The sequence below is a fragment of the Alligator sinensis genome, unplaced genomic scaffold (genome assembly GCF_000455745.1).
Source record: "Alligator sinensis unplaced genomic scaffold, ASM45574v1 scaffold886_1, whole genome shotgun sequence".
NCBI lineage: Eukaryota > Metazoa > Chordata > Crocodylia > Alligatoridae > Alligator > Alligator sinensis.
The window spans coordinates 429805-443708 of record NW_005842040.1 but is presented as its reverse complement, the minus strand read 5'-3'; the positions used below and the strand labels follow the sequence as shown (position 1 = coordinate 443708).

At 47.9% G+C, this 13904-nt stretch overlaps 1 long non-coding RNA gene across 1 annotated transcript; it reads left to right on the top strand.

Moving 5' to 3' along the window:
• Nucleotides 1-166: 166 nt before the first annotated feature.
• On the top strand, nt 167-10062 carry LOC102385758. The gene is made up of 3 exons (XR_323692.2): nt 167-1004; nt 8985-9023; nt 9343-10062. It is a non-coding gene; the product is annotated as an uncharacterized LOC102385758 (long non-coding RNA).
• The last annotated feature ends 3842 nt before the right edge of the window (nt 10063-13904 follow it).

The following is a 13904-nucleotide window of genomic DNA, read 5'->3' as shown; positions in this document are numbered from 1 at the left end:
AAAAAGGTAAAGCCACGTCTGGGGACAGTTGACAGACGCGTGATGAGTGACGTCAGGCAGGCGGAGCGAAGCTTAGCTGATCACGTGTCGAGCCGGGGGGGGGGGGGGGTGGCGGGCCGGGGGGGGGGGGGTGAGGCAGTTGGCGCCTTTTTTGCTCCGCGCCAGCCCTGTTGGGGTTCAGCGGCGCTGGTGCTATTTGCACTGCTTTCCCCTGAGCCTTTTGGCCTCGTCTGCATGGAGAGGCTCTGGAAGCGCCATACAGGTGCCAGGGTGCTGCTGCCATGTTTGCTTACGTGATGGTGTCCAAGCCACCCTTGCCATGCCACCCAGCTCTCCTTGCAAAACAGCGTGAGGCACACATGCGTGTTGCCATGCATGGTGATGTTTCCAACACAAATGGCCCTTGCACAGTTGCCGTTAGTGAGGCACTTGGTGCATGTGCAGCTCTTCGACTAGGTGATACCCCATCACCACACATGTGAAGGTTGCTATAATGCAAAACCGTCCACTCGAGTGCTGCTGCATGGTTATTTTTTAGCTCAGGGTGTCCCCCCATAACATGCTGTGGTTCCCCTCTGCCCTGCTTTCTTTTCTCTGCCAATTATTATTCTAAAAAGAGGTGCCCAGGGAAAGGTGGTGCTGTAGGATTGGCATTTAGACCTGCTGGAGTGCCCCAGGGAAAGAAAAGCAGCACCGCAATGCGACCTGATGAAGTGACAGTAGGCTTCACTGGTGAAAGTGTTGGGCAAAAGAGCACAAAACAGATGAACAGAAAGGTTAAAGCTGTACGGTGAGACCAGAGATTTCTTAAGACTGGTGCAAGTGTATCTTAGCCCCAGTAGGTAAGAAGGAAAACATCCGCGACTGCAGAAGTTTCGGAGAAAGGAAGCTCATGGAATGAAGACGGGATGGAACGAAGCTCGTGGAATGAGACTCCGGAACATGTTGCTGCTACGATGGGTTGAACCTTCACTCAGACAAGAATAGTTTGCCTTTAAGAAAGGGTGAGTGACTACACATGCAATTTTTATGATTGGCAAGTGTAATGAAGCCGTTAAAGTAACATCAGGAAAGCTGGGCTTTATGGGCCTAGGAAAAGCACATAATAAATTAGGTAAAAGAATACTCTCACCTGGGCTGAGGAACTTTGATGTGACCAAGAATAAATGGCATATATACAGATAATTTAAAATGATGATTTGACCTTACACGAATGGCAGATATGAATGATCTTATATGAGTGACAAATCCTCTTGAAGTTAGCATTGAACTGTATTAGGGGTTGGCCCTGTTGTTTACGATATTGCTGGACATTGTCAGCAGCAAGATCCTCATGGGAGATGGTGAGATGCTTCTGTATCGGGGGCTGGCAATTATTTCGGGTGGAGGGCTGCTTACTGAGTTTTAGCAAGCTGTCAAGGGCCTCATGGGTAGCCACACCCCTTGACAGGTGCCCTGACACCTGTTCTTGGACCAGAAGTCCTGCCCCCCTAACCCCTGACCTTTGCCACCAGAAGTCCTTTCTCTTGCCCTTGAAAATACTCCTTTCAGCAAAGGTTTTTGCCATCTTGGAACCAGAAAAATACCAAATTATATTCTAAAAATCAAACATCTATAACATTCATTAATTTGATTTAAAAAAAAAAATTTTTTTTCCTGATTTACATGTATTTGTGTAGTGTACATGGAGGTGATTGCACAATAGCTTAAAATGAAGTCTTATTCTTGTATATTGTGAAGGGGGTGGGTGTATACATGTGTGGGTATAGGTTTTTGGGGGGCTGGTGTGGGTATGTGGGGTGTGGGAGAGGGTGTTGATGTGTGGGAGAGGGTTTTGAGGGGGTGGATAGCTGTGTGGGGTAAGGGAGCATCTGGGTGTGTGGATATGGGTGTGGGTGGTCACAAGGTTTGTGGGGGGGCTGTATGGGAGGGTGGGTGGCTGAGGAGGGCTGTGGCATGTGTGGAGGGGGAGGATGGCTGTGGTGTGTGGGGGGGTGTGGGTGTTGGGGTTTGTATGTATGGCAGTACGAGGGGGTGTGGGTGCATGTGTATGGTGGGGGGTGTGTGTGGGGCTCTCTCCCTGCCTCATTGTGCATGCGCACACACTTTGTTCCATGCGTGCGCTCGCTCTCTCGCTCTCGCTCTCGCTGGTGCCCACCCGCTTGCTGCCACTCACCCCCTTGCCTGCCACCATCCTTTCCCCGTTTTCCTGCCTCACTCGCCGGCTGGCTGCTCCAGCATCATGTGGTACCTGCCTGCACCGCCAGGACTGCAGGACTCGGAAGGAGCTGGCCCGGCCTTGAGGACTGGGGTGATCACCTGCAGTCCTCCCCTGCCTCCCTTTTTCTTAGCTGTATTTCCTGGAGGGAGGCAGGGTATAGCCCCATGGTCACCAGACCAATAGCCTCTTCTAGGCAGAGGCTTCCAGTTGGAGGTGGGGCCAGGCGGGTCTTGCTGCTGTGGCTGCTGGGTTCTGCCCCCCTAGGTCTTGCCACTGGCCCCTGGGTCATCTTTGACAGGCAGCCAGGGGCAGATAATTAATTTTCTAAATTTTTCAGGGGCTTCGCGGGCTGGATAGAATGGCTTGGTGGGCCAGATTTGGCCTGCGGGCCATATTTTGCCAGCCCTTGTTCTATATGCAGGTGGCATATCCGTAAGAATATTCTATAAAGAAGACTCGGAGAAAATGGGGGTTATGCATCATTTCTGATGATGACAGATAAAAACTTTTCCGCATTTGTTTTGATTGTGAGTTCTCATATGACTATAGAGTCCAGGTTTTATGAAGAATGTTCTTCTACATACAGTATGAAACATGCAAGATACACCTGTCCCATATTGGATCGGCACTGATATGAGGAAAATTGAGAGCATCAGTAATCAGCTTTTTTTGTCTGATGTGGCCGATAAATGCTGTGTGCATGCATGCAGCTGCAGTGCAGCTTGCAGGCAGCCAGGAGCGCAGCCTGGCAATGTGAGAGCAGCCAGGTCTGGCTGGTAAGTCTGTTGTGGGGGAAAGGGCAAGATGGGAGGGAAGGTGTGTGTTGTGGGGCAGATTGAGGCCTCCGTGGTGAGGGAGAGAATGGGAGTAGGGCTGGGCAGGGGCAGGCACTGCCAAGCCAGGATGGGGCAGGTAACGGGACGGAGTTGTGGCTTGTTCAGAGGGTTCGGGGGTGGGAGGGGGTGGCTCCTGCCATTGCATGCACCCCAGGAGAGCTTGGGGGTGGGGCGTGTGCCCCTGGATCTGTGCATGGGGCAGGTGGTGGCGGCACTGGGAGGGAGGGTTGCAGCCATCCTAAAATTCGCTGTAGCCTCCGCTCCCAGCACTGCTGCCATGCACCCCAAGCACAGCCCAGCTCCCCCCGCCCCGGGAAGAGCCCAGCACTGCTCTAGCCTGCAGTGGCAACCCACCCTCGCCCTGTGCACAGATCTGGGGGCACACGGCCTCCTGGGGTGTGCGCAGCGGTGGGAGTGCCCCGCACCACCCCGCGCTTGCTGGGCAGTGCCTGCCCCAGCCTCAGCGCCAGCCCTACACCCTCCCTCACTGCAGGGGCCTTGATCTGCCTCTCCCACGCCCCTTCCCTTACCCCACCACAGACTTATCAGCCAGACGCCTTTCTCCATGCTGCAGGGTTGCATATTGGAATCAGATTGGTATCAGCCAATATGGCTCGTTAAAAATTAGTCATTGGTATTGACCCAAATTAGTGTACCCCTACTTAGATTGACCTAAAAGTGGTTCTCTCCCATGCTTCATTTGAGCTTTCTTTTCTTCTGCTAGCTGGGTAGAGAGTTATTGCAAATGTAATTAGACTACTAAGAATAAGTTTTCACTACTCTCTTTCTCATACATATCCTGCTCCCAAGTGTCAGTGGAAATACCGCATTATTTTTGGTTAGACTTTAAACCGTTTAAGCTGACCACTTTGAGATCATTTACCAAACTTAACTGACCATAGAAAAATACCTTCTTTTGTAGTCTAGTGTCACGTGTTCAGACTAGGTGGCCAACTCACCTCAACTGCATCTTTGCTATTATTTCTTTGCCAGCCATATTTGGTATTTTTAGGACTTCAGTATATGGTATATGCTGTCATGAATTTTCATGATCTTTCATAGATAAGTTGTATATAAGTGACTGAGTTATCTAATATGGTAAATATATGCAGTACAGATCTCAAATGTGTACAGTTATGGTATGACCGTTGCCTTATAGACTTCAAATTTTGCTTCTATTTTTCCTACAGCCTTAGCTGGAGCCTTCCAAAAGACCTGCTTAACCATCTAAGAACATTGTAGCAGGGCACTAAAATGTGCCTGCTCCTTTAAGGGCAGAAGCCGCCTGGCCAGGGAGCCCTGCAGGCTAGGCAGAGCTCCAGCTGCAGGTTGCCTGAGCAACAGCCTAATGGGATAATTGGCCAGCACCTGCAGGCAGTCAGATGACCAGAAGGAGGCAGGGCTCTGGGGACATAAGCTCAGGGCTGGAGCTAGGAGTTCCCCTCTCTCTGGGGAGACTGCCAAGGGAAGGAGCATGGCATTAGAGAACTACTCAGAGACATTTAGTTGCCTGCTTTGCTGCTTATAAGGACTAAGGCTGTAGGAGCCTACAAGGTACACAGGACTAGGGGACACTATCGTAGGGTGGAAGTTTTACCTTCTTAAAGGGGCAGACCACAGTCTCCATTAGTATTGTTGTGTTGTAGCCCAGAGGCCTGTGTTTGTGTTATTATTTTACTGGGGGTTTTGGGATGAGGTTATAAGGGGAGGAGGAGACCTCATTGGTGCCTAGTGGGTGGGGCACCCTATTGTGCAGAGCCCAGCACCAGAGTGGCACAGCTATATGGGCTGGAGGGCTCAGCGCCAGTAGGGTGCAGAGGTTGGAGGCCAGTGAGCCTGGTGCCAGAAGGGCATAGCAGATACAGGGGCGGGAGGGCCCAGTGCCAGAGGGGCGCCATAGACTGGGACGTGGAAAAGACCTGGCATAGGGACAAAGTTCAACCCCTAGAAAAGGGCTGAGGGAGTCAATTATTTGTATTGCATCTGCAAGGCATGGGGTGTGGTAAAGGGGAGGATTTGGAGCCACTCAATTAGCCCATAAGGCTCGAGGTGTCCCAGGAGGCACTGTCTGGGAGAAGGACCTAGCGAGGGGTCCAAAGGCCAGTACAATCTAGTAAGGTTTAGTGGGACTGAGGGCCGTACAACGTCTTGGAGGCAGCCTCCCTAGTGATGATGATGATGATACCTACAAGGTGTGGTGGGCAAAATAAGTAGGTATCCTCAGAGTGGAGTTGGCCTGGTTAAGGGTCACCGGGGAATGTCACGGCCACCCCTCAGACCCCCATCTGCCATAAACATATTACTTGATCTGGTGCTTCTCAGATTGATGAATTTATCCTCTGCAGGTAATGGGTCACTATCAATAGTGATGTAATAGACAGCAAATGAATTTTACCAGGAACAGATTGGTACATTGCTTCCATCTTCTTAAGACTTCTAATGAGACCAGAATTCTTATGCAGCCCTCAAAGTGGTCAGTGATGACTTGGAGATCCATCTCTGTGTTGGCAAAGAGCAGTTGCATGCAAACAAGAGTTTTCAAAACCGTTTTTCATGGGTCTTAGCTTTGGACTGTAGGGAGCAAAGACTAGTTTATCATCCATGCTAAAATGTGTGTGTAATATAAATATATACACACACGCACACTAATTCATCTAAGCTTCTGAAGGTGCATATAAGTATATAAAAAGGCACTTAGTAGAGTGGGAGTTAGAATATAGGATAAGGGTTGAAGTCATCCCCATCTTCAATGGCTTCTGCCCTCTTATTGTTGTAGAAGTAATAGATTATCTGGATAAACTTTTTGGGGCAATCTACTTTGGCTAATAATTTCCAAAAGTCTTCTCTGTTAATTGTACCAAAGGCCATTATGAGATTAACAAAGGCTAAATAAAGAACCAGATTTTGTTCTTAGTACTTTTCCTAGAATTGCTTGATGGTGAAAACAGTATCAGTAATGTGGATTTAAAGAAGGTAGAGCTTCTATCAGGCAAGAATACCTCAGTTATATGCTTGACAATGATTTAAAACAGGGCAGTCCAACTTGTGGGGGGGTAGGGAGCTGCAGTCCTACGAGTCACTTGCTGCACAAGCCACACACTATGAGGGCGACTGGGGTCCCCCCTAGTGCTCAGGTATGCCCCTCCCCTTGTTGCAAGCAGCTGTATGCCATCCATGGGCTACCAGTTGGACAGGCTTTATTTAAGTGACTTCACAATTATGGTTTGTGGTAATTGGTATATTACCGTATTTTCTTGAATCGAAGATGACACGCCTCCCCTGGCCACATAGGGAGGGAAAAAAAGTCTCATTTTAGATTCAGGTACTGGCATATATTTTTTTATATGAAAAGCTAAGAGGCTGTTAGTGTTTCCTGAGATGTGGTCATAAGAGTCTATGCTTATGAACTATTTCATGTGGTATTTGTGTAGTTTGGTCAAGATAGTGTAACTGTCACAGCCTTGGGGGAGAGTTTCTCCTAGCAGACTATGCACTAGACTGCTGCATTGGATTCCAGTCAACTGGATCTATGTATTTATTTTTTTAATTTATAGTGGAGTGTAGTACTGTTTCTTCCCTTGGCCTACCTGGCACATTTCTGGGGTACAGGCTTCTTGTCCATTACTCTTTCCTGGATATGGGGCGGTAGAGTTCAGCTGCCCTAGGCCCCAAGGACAGTGCTGGTGTGTCAGTAGCTTAAGCACAGCAGCCTTTCCTAAAATACTAACCCCATGGAGGTTCTGTTCATGGGCTGATCCAGGATTTTGTAGAGGTGTGGACAGAGTGACCTGTGCTGCAGAGGTGGCTGCATCCCCATTTCCCCTCCATATACACATCAGGGTGGGTAGACTGTGCTGCAAGAGCAGCATCTAGGGACCTTTTATGTCCCTCAATCAGGTAAAAAACTTCCTTCCCATCTCCCGTCCTCTCTGTGCTAAGCAGCATTTTCCCTCCCTTTCCCTTTAGCACCACCTTCCTCTCTGCCTCTCAGCTTGCCTGCCACTGTCCCCAAGCCACCCAGGCATGGGGAGAGCCCCAGAGCTACTTCTGCCCTGCTTCAGCCAGGGCTGCATGGGGAGCACAAGGGTTGGCTAAAGACAGGAGTGGCAGTGGGCAGGTTACTTTCTTCCACACCTGCTCCTGAGCTGGCAAGGAACACCCATGGGGATTGGGCAGGGAGGAGGAACCTGCCCACTGCTGCTGCTGCCTGTGGCTGTGCCCAAGTCCATGCAGAGTGAGGAATGCCTCTGGAACCCACCCTCACCCTCCAGGAGAGCTGGAGACTGCAGTGGCAAGTGGGGGTTGGGTGGGTTAAGGCAAGAAAGGGGCTGTTGAGCATAGAGGGAAAAGGGAGGAGGGATTCTTACTTGGTTTGGGGACATAAATTGCATAGGGGAGGCACAGGGGGCATGTGCCCTCCCAAGATTGGCCTTCACCAGTGGGGGAGTGGAGGTGCCAAGAGAAGTGCCACTGGCACTTCTGGGGTTGGCGATCAGCTGCTGGTGCCCCTAGACTCAGGAGGCACCAGTCACCCATGTTTGGGGACTTAGGGGGGAAAAAAAAACCCTTGACTGTCACTCCTATGGCATGATCTGAAAGGGTGGTGCATCTGCCCCACTGCACCCCACATCTGTCCTCCCTATCTTTGTTCTCAGTTAAATTCTTGGGAGCATATAACAGGTAACAAACACGTTTTGCATAGGATTCTAAAACAAATTATTTTTTATTTCAGCAATATGATGAATATAGAAGTCTAGACAAAATAAGAAAAAACTATATCTTTTCCTGCCTCCCTTTGCTTAGGACTCTGAAACATTCTTTGAGCTTAGGTCAAGACTATCCCTCTGTGGTATCTGAATACTTCTCATTCTTTGAATTGTCAATCCGTTTCTCTGTGCTTTGACTTTGGCTGGTCCCTTACTTAAACTTCTCATAGGATAGTGTACTTGTGTATTCCTGCTTCCTGCCTCAGCACTTCTTTTGTGGCATTCCATTGTATATGTTTCCCACACAATACTTGTTTAATTGTTCTGCTGATGATTTCCACTTTTTTCCCTGCTCAGAAAAGGTTCTTAAAGTAAAGGGTAGGGGTGTAAATTGTATCTTTTGTACAGCTAAAAAGTTTAACAAAATGCTATAGCTTCTTTAGAAAACATGATACATAAAATACAATGAACAAAAATAAGGCCAGTTTGAAAACTGGAAGGTTAGAGAGGGGGAAAGAGAAGGGGACTGACTTTTATGGGTAAGGCCAGCATTAGGTTGGTGGGTGAAGAGGTCAAAGAGTGAAGGCAGAGTGAGGGAAATAAATGAGGAAGCAAAAGTGCAAGAAATACATTGTTTTACTGTAAGAGGAAGACAACATACAGCAAGGATGTCAAAATTGAAAACTATCTGGCCTGTGAGGGGCCAGTCTGTAGGCCAGATTGCACTTGTGGACCTCTCCCACCCCATGTTGGATCCATCATATGTGGCACCTGTTCTGGCTGCTCAGGGAACTGTGCTTCACATGGTACCTACTCAAGCCAGTCTGGGAACCATGCTGCATGTGATATCTGCAGGAGTGCATCCAGTCCCGTACCAGCAGGGCAGCTGCCACATGTGGCGGAGATCCTAGAGTGGCTGGAACAGGTGATGTGTGTGTTGTGCATCCCGGGTTCTGCCTGTGAGGCTGGGTTGGCTCATGCCACACGTGCCTGTGGGTTAAGTCAGACCCATGGATGATGGGTTTCCACAGGCCAGATATTTGACACCCTTGGTGTAGAGGAACAGATGGAGATGAGCAAAAGATTATTCTAGGTAGGAAGAAAAAGTGAATGGAATTTTCAAGGGATTGAAATTAATGTATTATGGACAGTTGTAAATAATTTTATCTAAAATACCTTTCACTTTAGTTTAATTCTAATTTTTTTATAACCTGGAAATAGGTTCACTCTACAACTGCTGGAAGAAGGAATGCACTTCAGGTATGCTTTTATCAAAGAACTGTCTGCTTCCCAAAGTATGAAGCGATGGCTTCTTCCCCAAGATCCTGCTTTTGGAGATGGCAATAGGCTACCATTGGTCTTCCACAAAGGCTCTGAGGGTGCCTGTACACAAGCCTAGAGGCTGCTCTGAGGCACTATAATTACAGCATGTATTTATGCATCAGCATCCCAACACTAAAAAATGGTGGTGGAGGCACTTTATCTAATGCTCATTCGACAAGCTTTATCTAAAGTGCCCATGCCGCCATTTTGAAGTACGGGGATGCTGATAAATGAATGCTCTGGGTGCTTTATTTAGAGTGACTCTTGGAGCCTCCGTAATGAAAGCATGCCCCCTGCCATGCCTGCTTCCAGGGCACATGTAAAAATACCCTCGGATATTGAAGAGAATCTTACCATTTGGAATCAAGAAGAGAAAGAGAAGACGATTAGTAAAAGGAACTGCTGCTAAGTCCATCAATGACATGCTGAATATGAAGGCTTTTACAGGTATTCATAATGTGTACTCTGCTTCTTAAAGAAAGAAATAGCTCAAGAGTCACCAGACAATTCAAATGGCCTAATGATTGCCTGAGTGCCAATTAATAGTCTTTATTGTAATTAAATTGTTTGATGTAAGAGAACTTAATACATGCAAAAAAAAAAGGAACACGCAGTGAAAACAAGAACACGACAGGCATGCATACTTTATAAACAGAAAATGTTTAAAGATCAAGATTATCTTTGGGTCCAGTTTCTCATAGTATATAAGTTGTCATTTTTAAGCTACATAGAAAATGAGAATGAAACAACAGATTGGTTTATTCTACTCTACCTGAGCAACAAACAGATTACAATTAGGGTAGCTTCTATTTTCCTTTTTGCGTCTAAACAACACTTAGTTGCAGGGAGCAATTCTACCCCGTAGTATTGATATGTAAGTGTATGCATGTAGTTTGAGCATTTACATGGCTATGTACACATGCCCATTCTAGACATGTATGAGCATCCAAGTTCAGAAAACGTATACAAGCAGAAACCCAGGGTTCCTCAGGAGAACAACCCTCCTGTGTTTTATTTCCAATAGCTGGATGGTTAGGGCACTTAACCTAGGAAGCTGGATTCTAGGCCTCCCTTACTCTGATTCCACAGAACATTGCTTGAACCACTATGCCACAAGCCAGGTATTACCCAGTGGCATCTCTGACAATCCCTTGAAGTTTACTTCCAGGACAGCTGAGGGAGGTATGTGGAACCTGGGTATGTGTTTTAGTGAGAGATGCTAGCTTGGAAGGGCACAGGTCCCTGTTTCTAGCCTTAACATTTGTTCCTGATTGGCTAAAAATTTCAATTTGCATGAATGACCCTTTATTCAATAACTATTAAATGCAAGGGACAGTGTCTCAGCTTCAGAAGGAGTCTGGATAATGTAGAGCACATGTGTGGTGGTTAGAGTGCTGTTCTGGGAAGTCAAGAGAGATATAGGTTCAGACTCCTCTGAGAGAGGGGCAGAGAGGGAGGACTGATAGCCCTGCTTCTCGGGTAAGTGCCCTAACCTCTCAGGCAAGTGCCCTAACTTGCTGCAATTTTTCAGGACTTATGCTCAGGTATATGCACACATCCATATGCTTACACATCCACAGCATAAAGTGAGGGACAAAAACAGCCAGGTAGACATCTAGAAGAGTGACACTAGGATGCACAAAGGGAGATAGAATTCTACCCATGTGTAATGATTGCTTCTTGGCATTTTGGCTAAGATTCAGCATCTGTTCTTATCACTTTAGTGTCCCATATTTTCATTGTCAGCCAATTGGGAACATAGGACTGGAAGGGGCCTCTCTGGATGTTGGGTGCATGTCCAGACGAGCCTGCACGTACATCTTGCAGCATCTCAAACCCCAAGCAGAAGGCTGGAGACGAGTGGGGGAATGAGCAGTAGGCTGGAGACCAGCAGGATAATGCTTCCAGCCTCCTGCTTGTTCCCCTGGAGACGAGCAGGAGGCTGGAGACAAGCCCCTGGAAATAAGATGAAGACTTCCCCTGCTCTCCAGCCTCCTGCTCGTTCTCTACTAGTGCCGGTGAGTGTGTGTGTGGCCTCCTGCTCGTTCTCCTATTCTCTCCAGCCCCCTGCTTGTTCTGCTTCTCTCCAGCCTCCACACCTTCATACAGAGGACCCACACTTCCTAAGCAGCCCCCACACCCACAGTCCTCCCACACCTACCCACACACTGACTCGCATCCCCCCACTTCTCACCCCTTACTGAAAACCCCCTATTCCCCCATCACACACCCACAATGTGATAAGGAAACCAAAAGCAAACATTAAAACATAGATATTTAGGATTTATTTTATTATGATACTGGAGACACTAGTTGGACTTCCAGATTTCTTTAACAGTGTAAATAAAGCAATAAAACATTGGCCATCTGATCAGTCTCTCTCTCTCTTTCTTCTAATTTTGAAAGAATGTGGATTTGGGGGTATTTTAAAAGTGAATTTGAGATGCTGCTTCAGCAGTCTAGCTGATACATGGGGCTAGTGTCCCCAGATACCAAGTGGCTGAGCCTCAAGAACCTGAAGGCAAGTAGCACTGAGCTGCTGGCCAGGGCAGATTTTTATACTGCTGGGGTGAGCACAGGTGCTGGCCCTATGTTCTAGCCGCCCCCCCATCCCGGGCTGCAGATCCAGGAGCAGCCAGGCAGGGTTATTTTGCCCCAAGTGGCACCATTCACCAATTGCTCCACAACAAAGTGCATGTCTGGGCATGTGTGCTGAGGCAAAAAGCCCCAGCTCAAATTTGCACCGGTTCTATTTGAGCTGCTGCAAGCGCACATGCTTGCATATGTGGATGCGCCCTGAGGGTGTATATGCCATTTGCTGTACTCAGTCTATGCTCATGTGGCTTACTTTTGCCCAGTTGGGGTGGGGAAGGGCAGGGGGTATTAGGATCATAGGGATTCAAACTCAGGGGGGCCAGGCCCACACATGGAGGCTAGGTCTTCAGTACTATCCCACAGCTGGTCAGACACCAGCCTCAGCTCAGTTTGGTTCCTTCCATAGGGATATTAATAAGGAGTCAGGTGACCAAAGAGAACCTATAAGGACCACAAACCTCTGATAGGAGAGTTATAAAAACACTCTTACTTCCTGTGGGACATGTCCCAGCAACATTGCCTGTGTGTGTGCTCCTTGGACATCTGCCCTGCTCCTGTTTGTTCCTGCCTGATCCCAGCCTCACTACAATCCCTGGCCCCACTCTGCTTGGATCACCTGGCTCTTATCTCCTTCCTCCCTGACCATAATACTTCCTCAGCCCTTGGCCTGAAGAACCAGACTTCCAAGAACCAGACCAAATATTGTGACCCTGGCCTGCTTACGGTAATTTGCTGAGTGACTGCCTACAGCCCATTCAATCCCGACAGTTTGCTGGAACTACCAAGGCACCCCTGGGTCCATGACCCCCTGGGGATATGGCTCCCACCTAGATGGCCCTGTTCATGGAGGTTTTGGTAGCCTGTTTAGAGGAGCTGCACTCCTGCATTAGCTCTGCAGGCCCAGAGTCGGGCTATACAGACCCAGGTGGTCACACTACAGCAAGAAAATGCTACCCTGAAGCTACACCCTGGATCACCTGCAAGAGTTGTGGCTCCACTTGTAACCACCCCTCCAGATTTCACTGATCTCTAAGGTTCCCCTGCCAGAACACTTTTTTGGAGACCCAAGTTTTGGGGGTCTGTCAACCAGTGCTAGCTACTACTTACCGTGCAGAGGACTAAGTCCTGTGATATGAGCAAAGCACAATCTCCCACAGTACTTGCTAGTCTGAACTGGATGAAAACCTTCCTGACACAAATTTGGTGATTGATTTGATCCTAAGCAGAAAAGCAAGATATTTTAGCCAGGAACCTGAGGGGTTTCTAAATGGTGGCAGGAACAACAGAACAGCCCAGTTAAAACTCCCAGCCTTAGGTGTGTCTAGGGTCTAGTGCTTCAGAAGAAGGCAAAATGTACAAATCAGAAGCCAATAAAGCATACAAGAGGGGAAAAAAATTCCTCCTGAACCCTGCAGGCAACCAGCAAAAGCCCCAAGACAGGATTGCTGGACACTAACCATATTGTGAAAGGGTTACCTACCTCAAAGCCAAGCAGAACTAGGGAAAACAAAGCATACAACACCATAAAATGAGTTTTCTTCCCTTTTTTCCCTAGGTGTAAAGGAGTGTGTGGATTCATTTTACTTTTTGAAGTGGTGAATGGTCCTAGGCAGGTTTCTCAAGAAGGCATGTTTTATGTTTAGAAACAGTCAAAGCAGATATAGGCCCCAGTATAACTGCTTCTGAGAGGAAGTCTCAGAACTGGAGCCACCCTGCTGAAAATGCTCCCTGCCTGCCTCTTCAGTCTGAGGCCAGGTCTCTCCAGTGGGTCAGTCCTGTAAAGCGCAACTCTGGGGTCACAGAAGATGAGTCAGTTTCCAAGATTGCCAGTCAAGGGCTGGAAAAAAAAGAGGAATTATCACTTTTAAGCATCTATTCCATTAGACAGACAAAACTTTTCTGAGGGAAGCATGGTAAAGGGAGTGTTAATTTCTCTGTTTATTAATTGGGCCTCCAATCTGAACCCCAAGCTCTACACAAAGGGGATGTGCCTCCAATAAAAGCTTTTCCAACCTCTTTGAAATGTGAAAGGCTCAAGAAAACTTTACTACTGTTGTCCTCTGGTTCACACACTGGGAGATTTTCATAGATTTCATAGACATTAGGGCTGGAAGGGACCTCGGAAGATCATCGAGTCCAGCCCCCTGCCCAAAGGGCAGGAAGTCAGCCGGGTTCATAGGATCCCAGCAAGATGAGCATCCAGTTTGCTCTTGAAGGTGTTCA